Here is a 27,838-nt window from a genome sequence, read left to right as displayed (position 1 = left end):
AGGTGCATGCTACTTTTAATCATTTTGTCAATATATAACCCATGGAAAAAAGAAATAATCTTCCAGATGGATATGAATATAACCTGATTCAAGAAAAGCCTGTACACTATCTATCTAGGAAATATTTATAATGTATTATTGATGAAGAAAGCCAAAAAAAATGAGAAAGACCATTAAACTTACTATAACAAACATCTCTATCAATGACGATGAAGCAATAATGAATGAATGAATTCTATATCATGGTATCCAAGGCACTATGTGAAAAAGTAAAATAAACATTAAAGGAAAAATAGGAACAGCTAGATTAGAACAAGTAAGCAAAAAAAGAGATCTATGTTGAAGGTGATAACCATCCTGAGGGTACTAAGGGATCAATTGTCATGATAACTGAAAGATAGCAAATGATTTGAAAAATATTTAAAAACCTAGAATAGACAGTATTATTACAAAAATAAAGCAATTAAAATATCAATTATTACTGATCCACATATCTACCTTACCCTTTTCACTACAGCTGCATATTTAATAATTGTAACCTTGATGAAGGTATGAGAAGGGGGAAAGAGTAAGTTCTTCCTTTTTTGTTTTTTAATTGTTATTTTACAACAGACCACATCTTCTCAAACACACAAAACCAACTAGGAAGATTCAATAAACCAGGGACCCTAAGGATGAATGAATCATTGCTCTAGAGCAATGGGACCACCCTTCCCCCCCACGGAGACCACTGAGTTCAACTCCTTCATTTTGCAGATGAGGAAATCCTACTGCGCTTATTATTGTTCAAAAGCTATGAATAGCATTTGATTTGATAGAGGAAACATTGACTTCAAGGCTCTCTTCCAACCAGATGTCTTTAGTGCATATGTCAAATAATGCAAGAATACTTAAAAGACATTACAGAAATAACCATGTTCAAAGACCCTCTGATTATAAGTATCAAGCTAGGCACACAACAGAGGGCATAAGTAAGCCAAACATATTTAATAATAATAATAGTAATAGCTAGGATTTTTATAGTGCTTTAAAACTTGGAAGGGCTTTAAATTATTATCTCACTTTATTTTCACAACCACAAAAATAGGAACTATTATTCTCTCCAGTTTAAAGGTGAAATAATTGAGTAAAGATTAAGTGATTTGTGCAGGGTCACTCAATTCTTCAGTGCCTGAGGTTTGGAACTCAGTTCTTCCTGGATCCAGATTCAGCACTATACCTCCATGCCTATCAATTCTACATAAATTCAAATACAAGAGGGAGTCTAGTGATTCCTCAGAATGCTGCTGCTTATGAATGGCACTGGTTTAATTTCTCTAACCCCCAAAATAATGCATGGCTCTGATAGGAGATCTATAACCAATCAAAACATTTCACTCTCTTTACAGAAGGATCTAGAATGTCTATGGGAAGATACTACACATGGGTAATGCACTGGTGATTAACAAGAAGAATGAATCTGAAGTGCACTTGGGAAATTTGGTAGTGCTTTTAATGGCCCCAAGTTTCTCCTTAAAAAAAGATTCACTTTTTTACCCTAATACTCTTCAGGTAATGCTTCATGATTACAAAGCATGAATTACAATATTGTGCAAATAAATCAAAATTGCAAGTCACCCAAATGAAAATGGAAAGCCTCATGGTATGTTTAAGTATAGTATATTAACAAATAACTGCACAGAAGAGACACAAAATATGTTACCAAAGTGATATATAAGAGTTGAGGTGGTGGAAGGTTATATCAGAGTATCTATGTAAAACCTGTGTGCTGCAGCTATCCATACAAAGAGATTTAAAACAAGGAATCAGAACCATTTTTGTGACATGAATTCTTTTGATAGACTCATAAAGTATACGCACTTCAGATTAATGCTTTAAATGAATAGAATATGTAGATTATAAAGGAAACCATTTTTATTGAAATGCAATTATCAAGCCTCTTTTTTAATTATCAGTTATCAGGTTAAGAGGAAGAGGAAGGATCTTGGCACAGGGACTGGATCCCTTCTGGAGGAGAAGAGAGATTTAGAATAAGAAATGGGTGACTTTCGATATATACCACTGGAGGAAGCATTTACAGAAATGAGAAATGAGATCACAAATGCAATAAAATAAGGAAGTTGGTATTGTTAAGAATTGGATGAAATGCCTTTTATTTTCCAATTTTTTTTCATGAGATTCATGCTAAAAAGCCTACAACTAAATGATAACATTTTTGCTTTCCCAGATTAAGGCAGAGTGTCACTAACACAGTTAATAACTTGCAACATGATATCAAGTTGCTAACCATTCATTTTAGACTTTATAAAAATCATTACAATTTTACAAAGTAACATAATTCTAAGCACCACAGTATTTATTAATATTCTACAGAATTAAAGTCAAGATAAAAATCATTTGTAGGACTGTTTAAATTTCATTAAAATTGCCAAATTTTATTATATAATCAATCCAAAGAAAGGTAGGAAAGTCTGAATTTTTTTTCCTAATCCATTTCAAAATTGACAATGAAATGACAGATGATTTGAGAACATTGTTGCTGAAGGAGAAAGGGGACTTGTAGAAGCACCATCCATTTCGCTCATCTGAAATTGAATTAGGAAAAAAAAAATCAGCATCCAGTCACACCAGAAGTTGAATGAGAATTATCAACAACTTAGTTGGATGTTTTATTCTATCTCCAAGGAAATAAATACTGAACTAGCAAGTGTATTTTAAGGACATATTTTAAGAATCAAATCTTTTGGCTTTCTGTTTTCACTTATAGACATATCCAATACTTTATGTATGTATGTACGTATATATATATATATATATATATATATATATATACATATATATATATGTATATATGTGTGTGTGTGTGTGTGTGTATACATATGTGTGTAGATGTCTTATACAAATGTACATACAAAGACATTGCATTGTATATGTCTCGGGAAAATTTTATCTTCTTTTCCCTGAATTTTTATATGTCCCAGTTATTCAGAAATTTGCTATCATCTTTCAGGTAATCTATATAACATAAGTAATTGGAAAAAGTTATAGTCTAGGCAATCTATATTCAACCTTTAAAAAATTATTTTACCTCTCTGAACCTCAGTTTCCTCAACTATATATCAAAAGAACTGAATTAGATGATATCTGAGGCCAATTTCAGTTATTTTTTTTAATCTATGAATTATAGAATTTCAATAATTTTATGAGATATTTTTATTATGTCAAATACTCTCCAGATGTTATTTCAGGTGTTATTACTGATATTCAAATACCTTCATAGGACTTCCTTCATCTCAACTTTCCATGCTTCATACTTAACACAACTCCACTGCTTTTGTTTACAGAAGAACAACAATATCCAAAACAAAATTATGAACCTTAAGCCATATACACCTCTTGGCATCTGGCATAAAGCCAAGCAGTCAATGTGTCTCACAGTTAACTCTCCAGACTTTAAATCAGTCTCCACAGATGCCAAATTTAGCCTAAAGCTTTACACGGCATGAAAAGAATTGTTAGTTGAGCTCATTTGTAACCTGGCATTTCTAGGGATCATTTTTCGGTCTCTCTAAGTTAAGATAATTTTTGTTACTCCTTTTCCCTTATGAAAGTTCAAACAGATCCAGGCTCAAGTTCCACTGCTTTCTCTGGTCCCTATTTCTGAACATTCATTATAATCATCATGTTCTGCTTTAAAACAAAGAGCAAATTTGATGAAAAGGTGATGACAAATATATGCAAATATATACATTTCATATATATATGTATATATATATATATATACATATAGATGTAAGGTATGTATATTTGCATGAATCCTCCCCTTAATATTGTTCTCCAATGCCTAGAATTTGATGATCCATGTCCTAAAATGAAGACAAGTCCTGGAAGGTCTCAAAAGCAATAAAGGCTTTGAATATGGTCCAGGATTGCATCATGTAGCTGTCATCTAAGGGACAGCCTCATTAAATGCCAATAGACAACATGAGAAAGTTGGTGACCAAATGGTGAATATTCTTTTCTGCCACAATATTCATGAATACTTCTTACTGAGAAAGAGATCAATATGTTCATAGATGAAGTCCTAAGTATTGCATTTTAAAGGATTATATATTACATAAATATTGGCATGTACATAGATGCATTATATATGTATACCCACAGACAAGTAGTACATATGTATGAAATGTAGAGGGTTATTACCTAATTAATGTTCCCCAAGCTTCTGATTTCATATCTATCTATCTATCTATCTATCTGTATGTATGTGTTTGTGTATAAGGAATGTTAGGTTGAAGGCTGGATGGAGAGAGAGAGAGAGAGAGAGAGAGAGAGAGAGAGAGAGAGAGAGAGAGAGAATTAAGGAGAAAGAGAGAGAGAAGGGGGGACAGAGACAGAGGAAGAGGCAGAGAGAGAGAGAGGTGTCTATATACAGCTGAAGGTCTTAATGGAGTGGCTTTTTACCTATCTGGTAAATCCCATGCACCCTTCTCAAAATACCTTTTAAAAATTTAAGGGAATCCTAAAATTGAGTCAAAAGTATTAAAAATGAAGATGTAATTTTACTTGTCTCATCCATGATCACAGACTCACTGAAATCTATTCATGGTTGTCAATGGACCTCAGGTTAAGAATCTGATAGATAGATAGATAGATAGATAGATAGATAGATAGATAGATAGACAGATAGATAGATAGATATAGATAGATAGAAAGATTATATATATATGTGTATATATATATATATATATATACATATATAGGTGAGATGACCAAAAATTAAAAGTCAATAAAAAGACTGATTAGAACATAGCTATCTCTCATGTATATAATTATATATATGCACATTATACATTTACATATGTGTATATTTCTCTGTCTCTGGAAATATTACTTCATTACTTTATGGTGCTATAGTTTCTTCAGTGAAGGCTCCTTAATTTCAGTAAACTATATATAGAAAGCGCTATGCAGAAATGAAGTGTTTAATAGCAGTCTTAGAGCATAGAGAAAGGCTGTTTGGGAGGAAGAGAGCACAAAATTAAATTTTACAAATGAAAGCCAAAGAACGTGATCTAAAGACCCATGAAAAGGCTGCTCAGAACACAGCATCTGTTATGCTGCTGCAGCCAGAATCCTGGATAGGATGACAGTGAATGCACCATTGTCCAGAGGCAGGCTTAGGAGAGTTTCAACAAGTCAGTATGTGTTTTGCAGGGAGAGCCTTAAAATTGGCAAAACCACTAAGTCCAAGCCATAAGAGGGGACAGGGTTTGTCTGTTCTAAGTAGGGTGCTATCAGCAACAGAAAAGAAAGAAAGAGGGGTTGATGAACTGAAGGAGGAGGGTGGAGGACTGGTTACTAGGTTCACTGTGTACTAGGTACACTGGTTACTTACTAAGCTTCAAAATTCTTGCTGTTCAAAAACCAGTGAGAAAGACCCAGAAAAGAGAATCCTCTCCATTTCTCCTGTCTAACTGCTTGCCTTATTCTGAGCCTTTGTCAACAGCTTTCATTCAATCTGGATGAGTCTTATTATTCACTTTACTTATCCCTTAGACCTATATAGAGGCCACTGGTTCTTTATAAGCAATGAAGTGTCTAGCAATCCAGAAATACGATTGTCTTGGAAACCTGTATGCTAAAGTTTAAAAAAAAGGATAAAGAGTTTTTATATATGCATGTATATATGAATATAGTTATATGTAGACATGTTTATATATATATATAACCATGTGTGTATATATAACTACAAATATATATATACATATATGCACATGTATATGTATATGTATATATACACATACACAAACTTTTTGAAAGCTCCACAGAATAGAAATGTTAAGAACCCCAGTAGGTTGGCACCTCCATCAAAGAAAATCTCAAAGTAAGCATGGCCAGACTAGAAATGGAGTTGGTCCTGTAATGACCAACAAGTGGTTGACCCAAGTAATATAATGGATGATCTAAAATACTGTTAGAATAAGAGAAAGGCAATTAGAGAACTCAATAACTATTTCATGTATTAGATACATCCTTAACGGTAGATTTATGGAAAACCTGGATAAGATGGGGATAAAGACATTGCCTCAGCATCTGGCTAAAGAAAGAAATCATGGATCCATTAATGCAGTAAAGAAGTTAGGTGGCAGGGAGAAGGGAGAGGAACTGGGTCTGTGATTTCACTGGTATAGGGAATTCTTTGAATGAGAAAACTCCTTCTGCCAATACAGGTCAATATTCTGTTCTTTCTTCACTATGACATTTAATTGCCTCTATAACAGTGGTGGTGATTTTCAATTAACCATGATAATAAATGAATAAGATATTTTATATAACATGAAATTTTTGGAGGAAACAGATCCCTCTCTCAGTCTCATTAAGCTTATGGATGCATTCTCAAAATGTTTTTAAATAATTTACAGAAATGCTAAAATTAAGTAAAAATGTTTTTTGAAAGATAAAATTTTATTCTTCTTATCCCAGATCTATCCATGGACCTTATGTTAAAAAAAACCCTTAAATAGAGAAATAAAGATGTTGATACAGATAACAAAAGTTTATTCAAAAATAGCAAATAGGATGGAAACAACATGTCACTTGATTCAGATTCAGTCTAACATGAAGATGGGAAGTGGATCACCAGTCACAGTTGTACAATATTCAAACAGTACTAAAAAGTCTCTCTCTATGCTATAGTCTCTCAAAAGTACAGGTGAGTGAGAAAGGTAAATTAGTAGACATCAAAACAGGAGTACTGAAGATAAGAAAGAGATTTCAAATATTAGCGAGCTGCCTAAAACAGAGAGATTAAATGGTTTGCCCTAGAAACATACAGTTAGTAGGTATTAGAAGTAAGACTTGAAAGGGATCTCCCTAAGCTTTGAGGTTTACTCTCTAGTAGCATATGCCAAAAGAAAATATTGCAAAAACAATTTTAATGAATTCTACTTTTTCTCCATAATGTATTTTTTCCATTTTCTTTTTCACACATTAAAAAATAATTAGAATTAAAGAGAGAAATGTTCTATCATGCTACCTTTCAAAAAGGTATCAAATATCAAAGAACTGTTGAAATTTCCATCTTTCTTAAATGATCAAATATTCGTTTTCCTTTGATAAGTAATAATAGTATTAACTAGCATTTTGTTAGCAGTATAAAACTAGTAAATGGCTTTAAATGTTATCTTATTTGATGCTCAAAATAGTATTGTGAAGTAGGGTTTATTATTATTTCCCTTTTTTTTTAAGATTAGGACATTGAGGCTGAGAGAAATTAAATAGCAGCTAACAAGTATTTAGATGGAGAATGGAAATTCAGATTTTCCTAAATCTAAATTCATCACTATCTAATAAACCATCTAACTGCCATAGGAGGGAAGGAAAGGAAGGAAGGAGACAAATCAGGTCTTCCTGACTCCAGGAACAGAGATCTATCCACTGTGGACACCTATATACTGGACGTGATTTTCGATTAACTGTGATAATAGATGTCTAAAGTATCCAACCCCATTTCTAGTCTGGGCATGCAAAGTTTATTCAAAAATGGCAAATAGGTTGACACATGACAACACCTGATCCAGATATAGCCTAGTGTCAAGAAAATAACTAAATTACAAATCTCATGCACACTGTATTTAGACATCACTAAAGACTTTTTATCTGCTATATTCTCACAAATGTTCAGGTGAGTGATAAGGACAAACTAGCAGACATCAAAACAGGTATATTGGAGATAAGGAAGAGACTTTGAATGCTATCTCAGGCCTAAAAGTCATAAGCAGGTATACTCAATGTGCTGTGAGGACCTTTAAGGCACAAAATTCAGGAGAACCAAGACTAAAATTGGCTATGAAAGCATTCAAAGTGAATGTCATTGATCAAATGTTGTTACATGGCAGCTGTCTCCAAATATCTGAAGGCGGGTCAGGTGGAAAAGGGATTATATCTCTGCTTGACACTATAGGGCAGAAATAGGGACAAATGGCTAAAAGCTTCCAGAGACCAATTTAGAGGTTTATATAAGGGAACAACTATCCAAAAATGGAAGAGGCATTTGACTTGGGAGGCAAAGAGATCTACAAAACTATGCTAAATGATCACTTGTTGGTGGGCTTGCAGAAGAGGATTATTGGTGTGATTTAGGTAGATTTAGGTGGTCTCTGAAGTTACTAATTTCTGTGATTAAAAAAATTACAATTGTCCTTAAAGGCCACTCCCACCTTTTAAAAACCTTAACAAATACAATTCTTGCAAAGCCTTTATTAAGATAAGAAAGTCCCTCCAAACAAAAGCAGTATTAAATTCCTTTATATCTGACTGGTCAGGAGATTCTATATTAATTCTAACAAACTCTCTTTGATTCAACATTTATGCAATAGAAAGCCTGGAATATATTGTAGATTGGCAAGAGGGAACTATAAATGACTTCAGTACTTAGTCCAAATTCTGACAGTAATGCCTAAATGTTTACAGAGTGCCAACAATGCAAAAGTCCCTAGAGGGAATATATTTTTATATCCCTTTTTTGGAATGAAGTTTATTGTGGAACAAACACATAGATCACTATTCACCTTAAATCAGCTACTGAATTGAGAGTTTCTGAATTATTTGACTTACTAGAAAATACAAAATTCAGAGGCCAAAAACCATAAAAGATTTTTCTTGACTACAGTGGGCACTTACCAATTTTTTTGTTGTTGTTGAATTGAGTGCACTTAATGAACTGGTTCTGTCAAAAATCCCACTAAATAGTTGAGACAGAAATGCAACACCACAGAACAAAGAAAATAAAATACTAAATCATCAGTCCTTAAAAGGAATAGTACTTTTACCTTTCTGACATCAACAAAATCTGGTTGTATCACAATTCAGTGACTTTGTTCAAACATTTGTGAAAAATGAAATTAAAATAACAATGAATCAGATCTATTTCAATGATCACAGTGATTCTCATTAAGTATTATAAAGTACTCTCCAAAAAAATGTGGCTCAATATTGAACACATACTAAGTGCTTAATAAATAACTAATCCAATTTAAACAAATAGGAAACAGTCAAGAATTTTTTTAAACCATATACATTTATCTTGATTTCTGAATTGCTCAAATGTATCCATCAGCTAAAATAATGTAAATTAAAAGTTTCAGGACTTACCAATGAAGAAATAGTAGAATATATTGTTTTTAGAACAAAGAGTTATGAGTTATACCAAACCAAATGCAAAGTTTTTTCCTGTACTTTTGAAGAATAAATGCATTGTAATTAGAAATGAATAGAGAGGTAGGCTTGCTAACTAAGACTAAGTTGAAATGTGGCCTCAGACAAAGAGTAATTATGTGACACAGGTTCCTCAACAGTAAATTTTTGTTTTGTTTTGTTTTGTTTTCCCCTCCTCTGGATGTGGATGACATTGTCCATAGCAGGTCTCCTAGGGAAGTCCTAGTTCTCTGATCTGTTTGAGAGGAGCTGCATCCATCAGGGTTCATCACCTCACAGTGTTGTTGTTAATGTATACATTGTTTTCTTGGTTCTGTTTCCTTTACTTAGCATCAGATCCTGTAAGTCATTCCATGCTTCTCTAGAATTTGACTATTTATGGTTTCCTTATCAAATAATAGCATTCCATAATATTCATGTACCATAACTTGTTTAAGCTCAACAGTAAAATTAACCTAATAATAGCAACTACCTCCCAAGGTTGCCATTTCCTTCTCCAGCTTATTTTACATTTGAAGAAATTGAAGCAAACACAATTAAGTGACTTGCCCAGGGTCAGACAGCTGTTCGTGAGTCCAGATTTCAACTCCAGAAGATAAGCCTTCCTGACTCCAGGCCCAGGAGTCTATCCACTACACAACTTAGTTGCCCTAAATGAAAATTAAATTAGGACAAATAAGCATCCTTAAATCTTATTTGGTAATTACCTCCAAGACACTCAGAAAGTAATTCAGGCTATTCACTAGAAGGTCAAATACTGAAGCTGAAGCTTAAATACTTTGACCACATAATGAGAAGACAGGACTTATTGGAAATTACCCAGATGTTGGGAAAGATTGAAGGCAAAAAGAAAACGAGATAGCAAAGGATGAGATGGATAGTGTCATGGAAATGACAATGACATTGAACTTGGACACACTTTGAAAGTTAGTGGAAGATATTATGTCGTCACCAAGAGTCCCTAGATCATCAAGAGTCAAACATGTGTGAATAACTGAACAACAACAACAACAAAAAACAAATTTCAATTTTTTCAGGTCTTATCATGAATGACCTAGACCTTTCAAGACTTTTAGTCTTCCCAATGCTCCTTAAGAAAGTCACAGAATGATATAATTATATTGTTAGCTATAGCCATATGATTTAATTCCTATCGGGTTAATCTCCTAAGGGAGCAGAGTTATATCAAACCAAATGCAAAGATTTTTTCCTATACTTTTGAGAAATAAATGCAGAAAAGAAGTCAGAGAAGACAAAATTGAAATGCATTCCTTTCTATTGTTTGAACATGCACAGTCTCCAAATGGAATTGTCTGATGAATTTTTCTGGTCTTCGGAGATGTGATTATTTTATCATTATCAATCAGTCATACTCTAGTAGCAAATGAAGTGTTTTCAATCAAAATGTAGCTACCAAACTGTTTCTAAACAAGTTTCTGATTTCTAGATTTCCAAACTGACTTGTCATAGAAATTATAAGGACTATTAAGTGGTTCATATTTTAAAGGTCATTTGGGGTCCATTCTAAGGCTTTTCTTATCTTATAAAAAATCAGGTGCAGTAAAGAAAGCATGAATGGGATGGAAGGAATTTCCTTACACAAAGTCACAATTAAAATAAGTTAATAAGTTGATTAATTATTATCCAAAAAGGATAAAGTGTGGAGCAGTGGAAAGAGCACTGATCTTGGTAGTCCAGAAGACCTGAGTTCATTTCAGGCTCTGGTACATATATGACTTTGACTAGGTAAGTGGCTTGTCTTAAAAACCATTTATCCATTCTGCACTTAGTCATTTTCAAAATGAGGTAGTTGACTGTTTTTTTTGTTTTGTGCACAGATCCTTCTGACAATTTGGTAAAGCCCATGGACCCTTCTTAGAGAAATGATTAATTGTCTAAACTATAATGAAAAGAAATTCTAAATTTCTGTTAGAATTTAATGAAAATGAAGTTATAATTGTTTTTCATCTAATTTCACAGACTCCCTGAAATAAATCTACTAACTGATCCATGGATCCCAGGTTAAGTTCCCTTTAATTTCTGACTCTATTACAATATTTAGATTTTGAACTATTCATAAAAAGCATAATGTAAAAATAAGATTATCTATATAATATTGCTAGGTGTGATTTTTTTTAACATAATCATTGTTGGTAGGGAAGGAGAGAGAAAAAATTAGTGCTTGAGCCACAAACTATGTGTTTCTTATATAAAATATACAACATTGACTACACATTTTTAACCTACATAAATAACTTGCCTTCTCAATGTTAGGGAGAGTGGGGTGTAAGGAAGGGAGAGGATTTGGAATTCAAAGTTTTTAAGTAATTGTTGAAAGTTGTTTATGCACGTAAATGGGGAGGAAATAAAATAAAATAAAGGGGGAAAATCAATACTACATTGTATTGATATATTTAAGAGTTTGAAATGATCAGATCTTGAAACACTGAATCATTAATATTCTGAGCACAGCCAGTGAAAAGTGTCTGTTTTCTTTTGCATGTTAGCCCTGCTGAGAGGGAACAGTGAGGAAAAAAGTTAAGTTTAGTAGCAGCTAAAACATCAATATAATCTTCCCTCCCTTTATCATAACAATCAATATGGTGCAATAGAGAGAGAGTTTATCTCAAAGCCAAAAGAGATGGTTATCCCATTTCTGATTGGCTTTGTGACCCTGTGTGACAAGTCACAAAGGAGCTTCAACCACCTCTGATTGTTAAGTAGTTGTGAATCTACACAGGAAAAGGGAGCTCTTCATATCAGTGATATCACCAGTCCAGTTTCAATACCTAGGCTATAAGTTGAGTTTAACATATTAGTAGTAAATTGACTAAATACAACATGAGCCTGTTTTCCTCTCCCTAGTTTAGGAACCCTATTTTTATCATAGAAAGAAATTAAAAGGTACCTTTTTATTACTGCAGAGTTTATGTAGAACAATTTATGTTGGATTTCATCGCTCTTTGAACATTTTACAATTGATGTTGGTTGTTCATTTTCAAAGAATATCATAAATTCAGAATGGTGATGCCATGACATGCTTGTGAATTAGATTTGAGGGAGGAGCTGCTGTGCTAAATCATCAGCCTCACTCTTCTGGAGCCATCTGGGTCAAGTGGCCAGAAATGAATCAGGACAACTGGAGATGGTCCTGGATATGAGGCAATCAGATTAAGTGACTTGCCCAAGGTCATACAGCTAGTAAGTATCAAGTGTTTGAAGCCATACCTGAATTCAGATCCTCCTGACTCCAGGGGTAGTGTTCTATCCATTGCACCAAAAATGAATTCATCTGGTTCTAAAATTCATTTTATTTTTCTTCCTTCTCTGTGGAAGATCATTTAGGGTCTTTTCACTAGTTGTTTCTGATATTGAGTTATTTAAATAATTCTTTTTCACTTAAGCATAGTATAAAACACTTTTTCCCTACTATGTACATGTTGACCCTGAGGGCTTCTAAATGCTAGAACTTTCCAGCATAGTTTTGAATTTCCATTTTTTAAGTATCAGTAAATACTGAAACATCAGATTTTTTGTTGATATGTGGCTCCTATTTCAAAGAGAATGGGGTACACACTATGTCATCCTTAATCTGTAAAGATGATACATTTTCAGTATGAAATTTTTTAGAATTAAGGTTTTCTTTCGAATCATCAAAATGGTTTTATTATATGGAACCATTCCCACATTTACCATGTTTTTTTGGTCATTGACACATCTAATTAAGGTCAGGATCTGTGGCAAGAGAGCAAGAATTTTCCTCCATGGAATGTTTTCTCTTCCCTCTGTGAAGCCCACTGACTCATTAAAGAACCTATACCCTGACCTCATTAGCACTATGTTTTGACACAGCAGCTACAAATGAGCCTTCCTTCAGATAGGACACAGAATGGCTGAATGATCAGAAAGTATTAGAGAAAAGTGAGCAGGTTTCAGTACAAATGCCATTTCTTTCTGAAAGATGTTCTAACAGAACAGGTTAGGGTGTCTGTTTTTCTTCTTTTGTTTTGTTTTTGTGAGTATAGAATTCTGGAGTGAGTTTCTAATGTGAATTTTTTTTTTGGCCTGACATCAAAATCAAATTTTCTTGTTCCCAATTGCTGTAGTGGATAAATCTAGTCCTATTTCAGGGGCATATTACTTTCTGTCACCTTGGAGCAGAAGTGCCTAGAGCTGTCACAGGAAAGGAATGAGGTCACTCAATGGTAAAAGCCCTATTTTCTCACATATACTTTTTGTTCTCTTAGTGTCATTGCCTCTTTTTTTCATTCACATAGCAATGAAAAGGACATTCTTTCAGGTGAAAGGATGTTTTCTGAAGTGGTAGAAAGTACCAGGCCACCAACCAATTCAGTTGATTTTGAGAACTGCTGTTTTAAAATTTTACTTTACAGGAAAACAGAAACATTAATTGACTGTCAGTAGAACTGTAAATTGGTACAGCCAGTCTGGCAAAATTGACCTAAGCCCCAAAATGTTATTTAACTGTTCATGCTTTCTGATCCAGTGATACCAATATGATGCCCCTATTCCAATCAGAAAAAAAGAAAAAGGAAAGGGATGCCTATTTACAAAAAAAAATATTGATAGCAACTCTTTTCTGATTTCCCTAACTGCTCGTTTCCTTCTTCCTAAACTATATTATCGTAATTACTTTGTGTATAATTGTATCACCTGATATTTATGCTCTCTCTATATATGTACTTGTTTCCCCCCAGGAGAATATAAGATCCTTACTATTAGTATCATAATAGATGCAGATAAAAAGTATGATTGGAAAAGGAGATAGACAAGTCTGTAATTCAAATAAAAGATAACTGATTAATAGCCTAAATGCTACATTACTACCCAACAAACTTTTTTCCTATTAAAAAATCTTAATAACTGATAGAATGCTTATAAAATATAGAACAGAACTGGAAAAGTTTATAAAGCTGTGAATATGTATAATTAACATTTTACTTTTCTTTTTGAGCATGTTATACATTCAACATATTATCTTCAAAGCTATTTTGATTATGTTTCTTATTTACCTTTATACTGTTTTTGTCTGTGCATTTTTTCAGAGATCCTCTTTTCTTTTCCTCTTTTTTTTAAAAAATGTTTATACCATGACTAAATTCATTTCTACAGAATCAAGGAAAGATTAAACCCTTGTATTAGATATGCAAAATTAAACAAACTATATCCCCACACTGGCCATGATACATACATACATACATACATACATACATACATGAATTCATCTGGTTCTAAAAATTCATTTTGTTTTTCTTCCTTCTCTGTGGAAGATTATTTAGGGTCTTTTCAATAGTTGTTTCTGATATTGAGTTATTTAAATAATTCTTTTTCACTTAAGCATAGTATAAAACACTTTTCCCCTACTATGTACATGTTGACCCTCAGGGCTTCTAAATGCTAGAACTTTCCAGCATGGTTTTGAATTTCCATTTCCAAACTCAAGTCTTATTTTGGATCTTGAGTTATTTGCCTCTTTTTCAGGAGAAGGAACCCTGGTTGATTATTGCATTAAGAGAATGTTTTGTAAAGTTATTTTTCTTTGCAATATCATTGTTATTTGATAAATTGTTTTCTGGGTTGTGCTTACTTTCCTCAGTATCTGTTCAGACAAATCATCCTAGGTTTGCTGAAATCATCAGTTTTGTTATTTTTAGACATAATGATACACCTTTATTATATGTATAGCATCTTTTGTATGGTCTTTCCTGATTTCTCTAACTACTAGTTCCCATCTTCCTTAACTACTTTGTATAATTTATATCACTTGATATTTATGCTATCTCTGTTTATATATGTACTTATCTTCTCCTTGAGAACATAAGATCCTTGCTATTAGGAACCATTTCATTAATTTTTGTATACTCCCTTTCCTGATGTCTGGTACCATGCCTAACACATAGTAAGTAACTAATAAATAGTTGGTGACTGATATTTCTTTGCCATCCTTAGGTATGACAATGAAAGGGAATTTATTTCTTAATATTTTATTTATCTGTTATTCTAGCTACATGCAATGCTAGTTACCAATCTTTTTTTGCTAGGTTTTGAGTTTTACATTTTTCTCCCTCTCACCCCCAAGAGAAAGAAATCTGATAAAGGCTCTACATTTATTACCATGCTAAACATAGATCCATATTGATCATGTTGTGAGAGAAGAATCAGATCCAAATAGAAGGGAAAAACATTATGGAGAAAAAAGTACATAATATATAAGAACTTGTATAAAAGGAAAATTATAAACTTTGGAGTGAAAGTAAATTTAAATCACATGTACCAGACATGTCAAGGCATTTAGTATCTTATTGGGGGGAGAGGCAAGGAGACATGTGTGGAAAGAAGAACCTTAGAATGAAAGTGAGAAGACATAGATTTTAATGCTTTCTAGATCTTTAAAAAGCTATAGGATATTGAAAAGTGACTTCATAGCTCAGAGTTCTTGCCTGTGACCAAGGGGTTTTAAAGCTGAGAATGAGGATAAATGTCTTCATAGGTTCTTTTTGACTCTTGATATTCCATATGAATAGAATCAAAATGTTTTACAGAGAAATAATCTCATTAACCATTGGCTTTGAAACACCTTATTGAAATATTTGTGATCACCTTGCCTTCTGAGTCTTATTTTTGATTCATATTAGAATAAAACTTATTTGAGGTTTCCTAAGGAAAAACCTAGCTAATAGTAGAGATCATGTGGCCAAGAGTTGATCTGAAGGAACCAACTTACTGGGAATACAGAAAGTTTAATAATGAATCTTGTGAGGCACTCACCATTCAGGATAGTGGGAACCCCAATGTGGGTGTTCTAGATGAATAGATTGAGTTCTCAAGGTATGGGCTGTCACCTGGAGCATGTATTGAGCATGGAATCATGCAGGCGCGAAGATAATTAGGATGCAAAATCAGAAATAGCTAAGGCCAGCTTGAAGTAATGGGCCATGGTGAAGCATTAAAAAGTGTGGGTTCCAGGGTACAAGTTCCATATCTGAAAGGGTTATAATGCTATACTTTCATTTTTGAGAGATACACCCTCTGAACTGTTGGCATTCTTACTTCTTTAAAACAAAAGAAATCATCTAGAAACTTGAATCTTTGTACCTCTAACACTCTACTCTTCTGAAGAGAGAAGATGGGAAAAAGATTGGTGGAAGAGAATTTATCTACCTACTTTTAACCACTGTCTATTTTTCTACTGCTATTTGGGTCATCTACAAATCTGATTCTCCAGACACTTTTATCTCATGATTTACAACCATATAGGCTTGGAACCATGGAGAACACTGCACACTTTCCCAAATACAATCTAACCTACTCTTTTTCCTGTTCAGATTTAGATACAGCATCCTATTCATATTCAGGGTCTGTCCAAGATATATGTACTAATGGCCAATGGTCTGCCTATCTAAGTGCATGTCATTGACTGTTTTGTTGACTATATATTTTCCATGCATGGATTTTTAAATAACCAATCTTTTGAAAGATCATGAATCTTACTGAGAATGCTCTGTAAAATTCTGGAGCTTAATGCAATTAGCTCACTTGATTCTGACTTAAAGCCATTACCATCTACCCAAGACTCAACTTTGTAATCTGTTATAATGTCAAGTCAACAAACATTTATTCAGTACCTGCTTTGTAACTATTTTAAGTGTTAGGTACACAAAGAAAAGGGGGAAAACAGACTGCTTTCAAGGAGCTCACAGTCTATTGGGAGAGACAAATGCAAACTATATACAAGTAAGTCACATACAGCATAAATTGGGAGTTGTTTCAGAAGGAAGGCATTAAGAATAAAGAAGACTAAGAAAGCCTTCTTGAAAAGACTTTAGCTGAGACTTGAAAGAAGCCAGAAGGCAGGGGTGAGAACAGAGTTAGTTCCAAGTGTGAGTGACAGCCAGGGAAAACACTTGGAGGCAGGAGATGGAGTGTCTTATGTGAGGAACAGTAAATAGCCAGTGTCATTTAATCACAGAGCAGGTTGACGATGGGGAGTGAAGAATGGAGAAGGACAGGTGGTAAGGGATCTAGGCAGTAAGAGGCATGGAAAGGTAAGAAGGGGTCAGGTTAAGAAGGGCTTTAAAAATGTGTGTGTTCTGAATACTTCACAGGATTTCTGTGAATATGTGCTCTGGGAAGGAAGGGATCAGGTATGCTGATTGCATAGTTTGAAATCAGAGGTCCTGAGATTCAGTTCTGGCTCTGCTCCCTATTATATTCAAGAAGAGAAAAAATTATTTCCCTTCTCTACATGTCACTTTTCCTCATCTGTAAAAGGAAAGATGATCTCTCAGTGAAGATCAATCTTCCATTTTGACTATTGTGCTTTTTCTCCCAAACCTAGTAGAGTATTTTACACAGAAAACCTTACTAAATGATTGCAGAATGAATTATAAAATCAGATAATATATGTCAAAGTTCTTTAAAAAATTGATAAACTATTATGCAAAAGGAAGGTGTTCTTACTGTTATTCTAGCCCCACACCCCTATCTTTTATTATTGTAGCCCCACTCTCTCATCTCTTCCTCTAAGTCCCATTCTCTGTCCTCTTCAATACCACAGCATTTCTTCCCCTATATAATAGACTCTTTTCATTCCTTGAACAATGGGTTTCCTATGATCCCATTATAATGCACCTACTCATCCACCAGGAGGATATTCTAGACTGCTGAAGGACATCTTTAAGAAGGACCCTGAGAATACAGTGATGCCTGAAACTGGTACATCCAACAGAATAAAACAAGCACAAGTGACTTCAGGACTGAAGTCCCATGGATTCTTGACCTCCTAAACCATTCTTTTAAGGAATCACTAGTTATGCTAGGTGTCTTTATTCAAATGAGCAGATTTTTATATTGCCAATCTAAATTTCATTCTGAAAGTTTAGCTAAACACTAGTTTCCAAAAGTAGCATAAAAAGAGAAATGGATAAAGGACAGACTTCTTATTTCCTTTGTATAAAGAACTCCCAGATGAGGGAAAGCCCTCTACCAATGCAAGTCTCCATCTTCTCTGAAATTTCAAGCATTGGGAGTTACAAGTGACTTGCCCGAGATCATATAGCCAGCATGTGTTTCAGAGTCAGAACTTGAACTCAGATTTTTTTCCTAGCTCTGAGGCCACATTCAATCCAACATGAGACTTTTTTTTAATATAAAAACTTAGTTTTTTTTCCATCTCTCACTAAGCAAAACTGCAAAACTTTTACTTAATGACTCATAGTACTGAAAGATAAATACAATATCAAACACATAAACTCTTTGCCCTTTTCTCTACTCCTGTGCATCTGTAATTTCATTTCACCTTGTTAGCACTTTTATCTCCCTTCTATTATAAAAAGAGACAAGGACACTGGGTTCAGAGGAAAAGGCCTGTAATGTAAAAAACCCCTCCCCCCAACCCCTGCAGTCCCCTTGCCAAGAAAACTGATTGGAAGGCAGTAAGAATCAGTCAAACTCATGTCCTGATGACTGACACATGGCATCCAGAATGAGACAAACAGATGCAATTTGACATTAATGGAGAGATTTGCCTGTGGTCATGCAATTGGGGGAGAGAAGGAAAAAGGGGGGGGGGAGCTCCACCTGCCTTTTGCCTTTAACCTGGGTATGAAATCAAACGTCAGCTGAGATTAATTAGAGGCCTGGAGTTTCATTCTATTCTGTTGATAGGAAAAGCACATTTCCATAATGTGAGGAAACATTTATGCGGGTAGCAAATCAGGTTGACATTAGAGGGAAGGTTTGCTTTATGGTGGATGCTGGCTGTGTGGTGCCTGTCAGGGCAATTACTTTCTACTTGAGTAGCTTGCTTTTTAACATTTTATTATCTTAACAAAAACGCTAGAAGCAATCATTATTTATTATGCTAATTCTTTCGACTTTTTTCAGAAATTTCTGTAAAATCATTAAAAACTTGTGTCCTTGAAATAAACTGCAGTTTATTAAGACTCAACCAATTAAGGGGCAAGGGGGTCGTAAATAACACAACTCACCTTAGAGTAATGATTAACTAAGCAGTCAATTTGCACACTTAAGTTAGCCACAATTTTATTTCCAGTAATTAAAGAAAATACTTATCTTTTTTTTCATTAGATACTGACTAAAAAGCAAATCGCAATAGGCTGATTATCATGAAGGCCTATAATTTGTGAAGCAACAATCACAGATACCATAGAACAACATTCCCCAAACACTGCTTTTTCACAAAATCTTGACATTCCAGTTATGTGAATAGCAGACTCAAAAAAAATTACCAGTAATCAAAATTTTCTTCTCAAAAATAAAAAAAGAAATTGTGAATTTGTCAGTGAAAAAAGTTTTTAGTAATTGTAGTAGTAGTTGTTATTTGGACCCAGTAAATTTATTTCTGTGTAGAAACTCCATCTGTCAATACAGACTAGTAGCTCTTCTAAATTAAGATCATACTATTTGAGGTATACTGACAGTTAAGTGACATGTCCATGATCACACAACTAGTATGTATAAAAGACAGGATTCAAACTTAAAGTTTTTTGACTTGACAAATAGTGTTTCTTACCTCTAACTGGGCAGTTTTTCTTTTCTTTCTTCTTTCTTTTTGTTTTTGTACAATAGGGTAGGGGGTTCAGACTTACGGCTTCATCTATATTGGGAATTATGGTTGGGAAAACTTCCCCATCAATGCAAATCAGAAATGCCCATATATAACTAACCAATCTTAACCTAGGACACTGTGTCTGAATAGGAATGAAAAAGAATTATTTTATATATTGAACTTTTAAATACATAAGTAAGTAATTAAAATGAGAACATTCATAAAGTGACAGATTGTAAGTACTATATAAATAAATATTTATTCCCTTCCCACTATTCTTTGTATTCTCCCAATGCATACATGCTTGCAACAAAGTAGATCTTCAGATGCTTGTGAATTAATTGACTGGACTAAAATCTTCCTAACTCCCAAGACCAGATACATGTATATGCATGATATAATATAGAAAACTTGTATGTAATTACATAATCAATATATTATTATATAATATTAACACCCTATAAATATATATCATGTAAATAAAACACAAAAACTGTAAGCTGTAGTTCTTCATTATGAAATGAGACTTAATTTCCTCTACTCTGTTTTAAAATTCCCCCTTAGCCTCATTGATATAAAGCCAATATTTATGGGGTCTGTCAATAATTGTCAGGCCCCAAAGCATTTCTTGTCTGAATTAATTTTGAGAAACACAGCTCTAGAATATTTAAGCACATGCTGAGCATTTTTAAGCCTCAGTAAAATATTTAGTCAGGAATCTAATGAGATTTCAGTATTGGGATCAGCACTACAACCATTTTAGATTTGAAAGTTCTGACATCCAGGGCAAACATTTTATCAACCTTTAAAAATATCTCTTCCCTGAATTTTCCCCTCACTTCCATCATCTTTTTATATGCAGAAAAATAATAAAAATATGTGACCAAATTGAGGATTCAAGTATGAATATATCCTATTTCTTAACTCTGGGCAAACAATCGAAGTTCATTATTGGTCAACCTTTTAAAAAAATACTCAAGGGGGAAGAGATGGTGAGAAAAAAAATACATAAGAAAGTAGAAACATTCTGACTGCATTTGCCCTGGCTGAGCTGACCCTGAAACTTAATTCTGAGTCAGCATTTCTGATGTCCAAGATAACTAGCCCAAAGCTTGACACCATCAAGCACTCAGCACTGAAATTCTAGGTGAATTGAAAAGGAGTTAATCTGTGCCAAAACAACAGAATATGTCAAATGAGCTATTAACTATTCCTTATCATGAGGTCAATGGGATATTTCATGGTATATTAACTCTTCTTTTCTGAAATGAAAACAGAACATTTTCAGGTAGTAAATTTGTCTATCCCTACCTATGAAACCCTTAGACAATGAAAGCATCTAAGAATGACAAGAAAACACTCGTGAACAGCCAAGATTTCAAAAAACCCCTTCCCAGCTTCAATAAATCAGTTAAACAGATTTTAAAACAGTTAAGGGTCACAGTTTCTAAAACATGCTTCAGTTATTGAGTTGATTCCACTAAGGTATGGAATACACAGAATATAATGTCAAAATAGAAGTACAAAATGTTAGTTAAAAGCACCAGCTTTTCTAACACTGTAACTCTTGCTCATTTCTTATGACCATGAAAGAAAAGGGCAATTTAGGAAGGTGTGGTGGATTGAGTGTCTTACTTGAAGTCAGGAATCTTCCTAAATTCAGATCTGACTTCACACAATTACTAACTGTGTGACTATGGACTAGTCATTTAACATTGTTTGCCTCCGTTTCCTCATCTGTAAAATAAATTGGAGAAGGAAATGGCAAGTCACTTTTGCAAATGGGGTCACAAATGAGGTCTGACTGAAATAACAGAACAACAACAAAAGAATTGTAAAAATCCAACATTAAAAAATAAAGAGGACATGCAAACTCCATGGTGAAACAAGTCCTTTTGTATAAACCACTGTTTTTTACAAAACTTTCTTCAGGCCTTTTCCCCCAGTCTAAGCTCACAGACTCACTTCTTTGCTGTCCTTTTCCCAACCTCATGATATGCAGCCTCCCTAAATTGTGATCTAATTCTACACAAAAGCTTAATAAGGTTTTAGAGGCTTAATACAATTAGCAGTCTTGCTCACAAATTAACCAATCCATTAACACTCTAGCACAGAAACAATTCTGGGGGAAAAGCCAGCCAAATGAGGATTAGGGAAAGCATCAGCTGCCAGCACAATATGCTTAAATATCATACTGTAATATCTTTTCTATCTATTTTTTCATCCTTTTCAGGCTTCAGTATGTAAAATCATAGAGTTCTATTTTACTACTTGAAAATTTTCCTGTCAGTTGTCATCTGTCCAGAAGAAAGAGATGGTTATTGCTCTTTCCCAGTTTACACTTAATTTCTTTTTCTCTCTACTGTAAAGTACACACCCATTCACAGTATCCTTAGGTGAAAATTTAAAACCCTCAATAAATATTCCATCCTGACAGATCCAAAGACCAATCACTCTTGCTTTTCAGATATATTCCTTCCTGTAGATCAGCATTACAACTCACAATATTTTAGATGATGACTTTTTTGGGGGAAGAGAATGCTGATTAACCCATCTTGCCAAATTAGAATACTACAATATATCACAGAGCAACCTTCTACTTAACCTAAAGCACTTAATAAAGGGCCTTGTTAATCCTCAGAATTCAAAGTCCATGCTACAAGATTGTATCAATGAGATTAAACAAAATCCTTCTGGTTTTTCAAGCAATTAATCTTTTGGGACTGACTGTGTTCTAAGGAGACAGACTTGATATACCAAGTGCCATGATATAAAAAACCAGGGCTTGACAAATTCTGGCCTTCGGGTCACTATGCCAATAATAATTTATTGTGGCTACAGTATTTGAATGTCTGACTTGGACTGGTTAGGGACAAATGAGTTTTTTGTCCTTCCTAAAGAATTCCACAGTAGGTGGAAAGGAGTGGGGTTGGAGGCACCTTCATCTGGCAAAAGAATAAATAAGAAAGGAGAGAGGGAGGGAGGGGGGAAAAGTGTACCCAGGGACAGTGGAATTGGAGGTGTATATCGTGGAGAAAAAAAGGTTTAAGAGAAAATAAGACATTTCTCTTTAAGCATATGAAGAACTAGCTGTGGAAGTGAAATTTCTGCTCATGCTGGGGCCAAAACTACAAGCAACAGGTGCATGATGGGGAAAAAAGGAGATTTAGACTCAGCTTAACATAGCTTAAAAATTAGAGTTTTCCAAAAGGAGTTAAGATAGTTTTCGGAGACAGTTCCTGCACCAAGCAGTCCCATATTAGAGAAGAGAAAGGTAATTGACCACTTTTGCAGTTTTTTGCAGTTGAAGTCCCACTTGAACTAGATGTTTTCTGAGGTCTCTTTTGACACCAGCTTGGGCAGGATTCAATTATATTACAAGATTGCCTGCCTATCTCAAAACATAAAAGGATGGGGGGGGGGGAGTGATGTTTAATAGGAAACTGTGAATTTATTCTCTCTCCCAGAAGTCCTCATATCACAATTAAAAAATAAAATCTGAAGGAGATAGTCATCACAGGATCATATAATAAAGCCCTAGAAGAGAGTGACATGTCCAATATCATAAGTAGCATTAAAGCCAAACTTTGGTCTTGTTTCTAAATCCATGGTTCTTTCCATTGTCCCATGCTGATTTTACATTAAAGGTGGGTGTAAGAAACCCTAACAAACTAAAAAAAAAGAAGAAAATAACATCATGCAAATTTAAAGTTATTTTCCATATTTATATGTAAAATCTAATTTGTAGTATTCACTAGTGGTATGAGAAAATTTTTTAACCATAATTAAAATATGAAAGTTAGAAAATTCACCTGACTCTGCAGTACTGTGACTGGACCCTGAGATACTGAACGATAGTCAAGGAGTAAGCAAAATAAGAGTCACTGGCAGTCTCCTCAGGTTTACCAAAAATTTGAAAGTCGGGGGCATCCCAGAAATAAGAAAGTTAGTAGGGAATGTGATTGGATTACAGGCTTTGAAAAGAATTAATTTAAAGAGGTAGTTAGGTGGTACAGTTAATAGAGCAAGTAGCCTGTAGGATGTGAGATCAAATCCTACCTCAGTCACTTGTTACTTGCTGACCATGACCTATAGCAAGTCAGTTAACCCCAACCCCCAAAAAAGTTTTAAAGAAAAGAACTAGGATACCACATATGGTAATTGGGGATAGAATAAACCAGAAATTGGTATAGGAAAATCTTGCTAGCTGTGTGATACAAGGCAAGTCACTTAACCCCAATGCCTCCAAAGAAAAATGTAAAAAAAATTAATTGCAATTGATAAGAATCATTAATATGATGAGAGACTCATTAGGGGAAATCAATATATTAGTATTAGATGGGAAGTTTGATATATACATATATATATATATATATATATATATAAATATAAATATCACCTATCACACTCAGCATTTAAATGTTGACTACTGACTAGCTCTTCTTATGTAGCAGGCTTATCTCTTATGATTTTCAATATTTCCTTTCTTTTTAAATATATAGGATCATAGGTCTGCAGCTAGACATCATCTCATCCATCTGCTTAATTTTACAGAGAAAGAAGCAGGTTAAGACTCCAGGTGTAACACACATGTAGTTAAACATCAGAGGTAACATTTGAACCCTAGTCCTCTGACTGCAGAAACACTTTCCAGGGTAATTTAAACATTTCATTAAATTAATTAGCATAAAAACTCCTACTAAAACAGTTTTCCTATTTCCTACTAAAAAAAGTTATAAAGAAACTAGTCAAGTTTTATACATTGATTTCTACGACAAATAAACCAAGAAGTTAATTCCATAAAGAGAAGATCAAGGAAGAAAAAGAAACATGGGAAACTTGTGGTGGCATCATAATAACCAGTAGGTGTCCCATGTTCAGTAGTGTTTAGGTCTAAGACTAATTGTTAACCTTCCTCTACAGACTATAGACAAAGAGGCCATTATCAAAAGCAATAGGATACTGCTTATTTTAAGGAGGAAAACAAGAACCCAAATCTCATTAGAAATAATTAAAATATGACCCACAAAATTTACTTAACCTAATATTTTCATTTACTGAAAGTCATTTGGGAAGGACAGTAAATTCTCTTTGTAAGACCCAGCAATTCTCCATCATCCTAAGTGGTACATAGCTAAATGTCTGCAGCTTTCCCCTATTACTCATTAGAAACCAAGCCTTCCCACTGTGAGACACTGAGGCCTTTCCATGTTTGCCAGACAAACCACTTAACCTTAACCTCTCTGAGTTTCTTCATCTGCACAATGAAAAGAGATAAAATTTCCCAACCATCTCACATTCGTAAACAATTATAAAGCTCTTACAAGTATGAAGTGTTAAAGGCCAAAATACTAAGTTGCAGGTGGACGTGCAAACAGTCTTTGGTATGTGTATAGTTCTATTTATATTCTTTTTACTCCATAGGAATCCTTCTTCCTGGAACAGGCTGAGAATTCAATTGTTAACTGTCAAGAGGATCTGCTTACATAATGAGGAAGAATATTTTTTAACAAGAATCTTCCAGATGAGGGGCCATATGAGGAATCTGTTTCACTTCATCATTTTCTCATGGGTGTAGCCATTCTCTCTAGTCTGAACTAATAATGTTTAAATTATTTTTGATCATCAAAATAGTCCTACAAAGTAGGTCAAAATGAGTTACCTCTACCAAAATTCGATGTTAACAAGACTATAAAAAGACAGTTACAATGCTATAATGCTGATGGAATCTTTTTGAAGAAAGGGTAATTTGGCAATAAACAACAAGATTAACAAAATTATTAATACCCTCTTAAACAATAATCACATTATTGGAAATATATCCTAAATATGACAAAGAAAAATCTAGTTTGTAATTTCTTTTTTTTTTGTTTAGTTTTTTTTTTTGCAAGGCAATGGGGTTAAGTGGCTTACCCAAGACCACACAGCTAGGTAATTATTAAGTGTCTGAGGCCAGAATTGAACTCAGGTCCTCCTAACTCCAGAGCCAGTGCTCTATTCATTGTGCCACCTAGCTGCCCCAAGTTTGTAATTTCAAAGAACTAGAAAATCAGGTTCTATATAGGACTGCTAACCTTTTTTTGTGCTTTGAATCTCTTTAGCAGTCTTATGATGTCCCCTTCTCAAAATATTTTTAAATTCATAATTGAAGAAAAAACTAATTTCACACAGGTTAATTAAAATAATGACTTTTTTTTCTTTTTCAGGTTCATAGATCTCTGAAATTTATTTACAATCACAATGTGGGAGGGAGGAAAGCCGTACTGTTGTTCCCTGGTTCAGAATATCTAACCTAAAGATATAATAACTAGTGAATAGTTATACTATGACATATCAGTCATAGATTATTTATTAGAAGGAAATTATAAATAAATGAGAAATATCAATAAACTCTGAAGAACTAGATAGGCAGCTAAGTGGCACAGGGAATAGATCCAGCACAGGCTGGATTTGGGAGCTGGAACTTGAGTTCAAATTTGACTTCAGTCACTTGATACTTCCTAACTGTGTGACCCTGGACAAACACATAACCCCAACTTTCAAAAAAATTTTTAAAAGCAAAACACTAGGACACTATGTATGCTAATTGGAGGTGGAATGAAATCAGAAATTGGTGTAGAGAACTCTGTAGTGAGGGAGTGCATACAGTAATTGGAATATTGAGTCAAAAGATATTGTATTTGTGAATGACCCAATACAAGCCTAACAGTGTCTTCCTCATTTGTAAAGTATGTCTGTTCATTTTAGCTTCAATAGAACTAGTATCTAACATTCTGTTCTTTAGAGAGGCACTAAATCAAGACATGAAAAAAGAACAAATGTTTATCTCCTCCATCCTCACATCTTCCAAAATATTTGATTGAAGTGAAATTAAACTTTGAGGACTTGGCTCAAATTTTCTTCCCCAGGACTCCTGTGGTTGTCATGATTCTTTTCCGGGTCCCCATCTTCCCATACTGACAGCTGAATTACAGTAGGTTTGAAAGTGGAAAACAATGGTGAAGAAAGGAAATCTAACTTTTCTGGTCTTTGGTGGGGAGTATCATGATGGTTTTGGGTTTGTTTGTTTGTGCTTTAGACATGATATCCTTCAAAAAGATTCACTCGGGGGTAGCTAGGTGGTGTACTGGATAGAGCATTGGCCCTGGAGTCAGGAGGACCTGAGTTCAAATGTGAACTCAACCACTTAATAATTACCTAGCCATGTGACCTTGGGCAAATCACTTAACCCCACTGCCTTTCCAAAAAAAGGCTCCAGTTAAGGAGGCAAACAAGCAATAATCTGTGAACATGTATATATATATATATATATATATATATATATATATATACATATATATTACATATGTATGTGGTAGGAGCTTAATATATATGTATATATATGTATATATAAATTGTATCATATTAGGAGATAGAGATACAAAGGCAAAATGAAGGAGTCCCTGCCTTCAAGGAGTTTTTATTCTATTAAGGTAGATAAGCATGTACAACATCAATGAAAAGTAAACATTTGGGTTGGAAGGCACTAGCAACTGAGGGGATCAGGAAAGGTTTTACTTAGATAATGGCTCTTGAACTAAGCTTCACAGAAAATATAAGATTCTAGGGAAGCTTTTAATAAATGCTTATTAAATGTTATACCAAAAAACAAGTCTCTCAAGTTTAACTTGAGAGACTTGTTTTTTGATATATATATATATATATATATATATATATTTAACTGGCTCCTTTGAGAAAATAAGGTATCATTAGTGAAATGTTAAACATGACACCTACTTTGGAACATTGTAGATACTTAACTTATTTATTTCCCATCTTCCTCTCTGCCATGACAATAGGGCCTGATTGTCTGCTAGGTGTATAACAGGATGTAAGTTGAATCATAGCTGAGTTCATTTGGTTCTTTGATCTTACCAGTGGCAGCTGATAGTGGTGTGGTTACAGGGAACAAATCCCAGTCTACCCCCTCCCCCCAAGGAAAATATAAAAATTGGTGGCTCCTCTCTCTTTGTTCTAGTGATTTCCAAC

The 27,838-nt window shown here is 34.1% G+C and overlaps 1 protein-coding gene and 1 long non-coding RNA gene across 2 annotated transcripts in view; both read right to left on the bottom strand.

Moving 5' to 3' along the window:
• The window catches only part of LOC141502237 (uncharacterized), a 132,706-nt gene extending 105,241 nt beyond the window's left edge, over nt 1–27,465 (bottom strand). The window contains exon 1 of the long non-coding RNA XR_012472472.1: nt 184–27,465. This is a non-coding gene — a long non-coding RNA (uncharacterized LOC141502237). The remainder of the gene's footprint in view (nt 1–183) is intronic.
• Nucleotides 1–27,838, bottom strand: part of PTPRM (protein tyrosine phosphatase receptor type M) — a 1,090,562-nt gene that overhangs the window by 1,039,126 nt on the left and 23,598 nt on the right. The window lies entirely within an intron of this gene.

This window comes from Macrotis lagotis, chromosome X, assembly GCF_037893015.1.
Source record: "Macrotis lagotis isolate mMagLag1 chromosome X, bilby.v1.9.chrom.fasta, whole genome shotgun sequence".
Lineage (NCBI taxonomy): Eukaryota > Metazoa > Chordata > Mammalia > Peramelemorphia > Peramelidae > Macrotis > Macrotis lagotis.
This window is presented reverse-complemented; position numbering and strand designations above follow the sequence as displayed.